General features: G+C 49.5%; 1 non-coding gene across 1 annotated transcript; it reads right to left on the reverse strand.

The window, feature by feature from the left end:
* Positions 1-1,776: 1,776 nt before the first annotated feature.
* On the reverse strand, positions 1,777-1,901 carry LOC149994323 (U6atac minor spliceosomal RNA). The gene has a single exon (XR_016507962.1). It is a non-coding gene; the product is annotated as a U6atac minor spliceosomal RNA (small nuclear RNA).
* Between the last annotated feature and the right edge of the window lie 288 nt (positions 1,902-2,189).

A 2,189-nucleotide genomic window follows, 5' to 3' on the forward strand; every position in this document is an offset into this window, starting at 1 on the left:
CCCTCAGCCTGCTTATGGTTTCCTTAGCCTGGCTACTCAGCCTTTGATCCAGAAAGCCACAGCCGAGCCAGTGCCAGGTAAGGCAGTGGTTTAAGGAGCGTTACCCTGGCCCTGGGCAAGCTTCATGTAGGGTTCTCATCCCACTGTCTTTTCTCCTGCCCTTTTCTAACCCCAGTGCCCTTTGCTGGCCCTGGAGACCCTGTGTGGAGAAGCAGAACAAATCTGGAACAAGCTGCATGGCGAGAGCTGCAGAGAATCTGGATGTCTCCCTGCAGTATTGGTGTAGGATGTGGCCCTGGAGAAGCCCAGCTTAAAGTTGGATGGGAGCTTTGCTCCTAGAGCTTGATTAAGAGGATGTTATAGGAGGGCCTTAGGTAGTTAACAATTTAAAGTTAAGAGCGGGTTAAATACAGCCTGTGATTGTGGTGTCCTCTGGCTGCTTTAGAAATGCCCTTGATCACTTTTTCTCAAAGGGCCAGCTCACTTCCCTGGGAGGCTGTCCCTGCCTGGTGGGGAAGAGGAAATGTCTGGGAGCATGGGAGTCTGGCTTTGCAATGGCTTTGGCTACAGAGCTTGGGCCTTCCACTGGGAGATGTCATTTTCAGCTGCTTCCCAGGGTGGGCTCCTGTGGTGGGGTTGAGGTGCCTGACCTGGCCCAAGGTCACCCCTGTCCTATCACCTGGCTCTTAAGTGACCATTGGTGGTGTACCTACCACCATTTCATTCTAGTGTCACCATCTCAGAACAACCCTGAGAGAAAGGGCTGTTGTCCTGGGTTACAGGTTGGAACTGAGTGGGCTGGAGGCAGAGGGCTCTGAGTGGAAGAGAGTAGGTGGTGCAGATGGTGTTTGAAGGTCCCTCTGAGTCCAGACTGCTTCTGCCCTAGAACGGCACCATACAGAGTCTCCCTGAGCCTGGGGCTTTCCATGGAGTAATCTGGCTCTCCTGGGCCTCCCCCTTACCTAGTGGGAACCCGCTGTCTTGAACCTAAGAGGACTGCCACTTGTACATTGGTTTCAGATTCCAAAATGGGACTTAGGTCATCCTCTTCCGTTGGATCTCCTTGTGAGTTTAGGCTTTAAAAAATTTTTTTTTAGTGGGAGTTTGGGAGGGAGTGGAGTTAAAGCTAGATTTAACACCATCCTTCAGCTGGGGGTCTACTTGACTATTTATCGATCATCTACATGTCATAATGGTGAACGTGACCCTTTGGGCTCTCATCCTCACTGAGGGAGGGAGTTTTGGGTGGGCATGGGAACAACTTGAGCTGGGTTGGGAGAGGCCTCACTGAGGAGGTAACATACACATGAGCTAAGACTTGAGTGAGAAGGAGCCACTCTGCCAAAACTTGAGTGAAGGCAGGGGTGGCAGGTGGAGACAGTTCTAAACGTGAAGGATGCAAACAAAGTCCCTAAGGCAGGGCAGAGCTTGTTCAAGGAAGGAAGGGGCATCAATGGGGCCTGAGGCGGAGCACTAAGACAGCGGAAGGATGTGGGGTGAGAGTGGAGGGGGAAGGTGCCTGGCATGGGGCCTCATGAGCCATGGGAATGAGGATGGGTTGAGCTCTGTTTTTTTTTTTTGGAGGTGGCAGTGCATGCTCATTTAGTTCCTAGACTGCCCCTTCCCAGGGTGTTCAAGGAGAACATTATGGCTCTTTGTGGAATGAAGTTTGGGCAGGCTCTGAAAAATACCAAGAAGGCCATTGTGATAATGCTCCATGAACATGGGTATACAAATATCTGTCTGAGTCCCAGCTCTTAATTCTTTGGGGGCTATAACTAGAAGTGGAAAAAGCCACAAAGGAGGTGGCAATGGCTTAACGGTCTGCATGTTGTGAGGCCCATGGGTCTCTTCTATTCTTGTCATGGAGAGTGCTAACTTTCTCTCCTTTCATACAAAAGCATGCTTTAAAAAAACATTAAAGTGTTTATTGATTTTAGAAAGAGTGGAAGGGTGGGGGGAAGAGAGAGAGAGAGACATCGATTGCCTCCCATACACACCCTAATTGGGGATCAAACCTGCAACCTAGGTATGTGCCCACACCAGGAATTGAACCCCCAATCTTTTGGTGTATGGAACAATGCTCTATCCAACTGGGCAACCCAGCCAGGGCCAAAAGTATGCTTTTAAAAAAATATAAAATGTATTGGGGTAACATTGTTTAATAACATTATTTAAGTTTCAGGTAT

This window comes from Furipterus horrens, unplaced genomic scaffold (assembly GCF_987537825.1).
Source record: "Furipterus horrens unplaced genomic scaffold, mFurHor1.1.pri manual_scaffold_13, whole genome shotgun sequence".
Lineage (NCBI taxonomy): Eukaryota > Metazoa > Chordata > Mammalia > Chiroptera > Furipteridae > Furipterus > Furipterus horrens.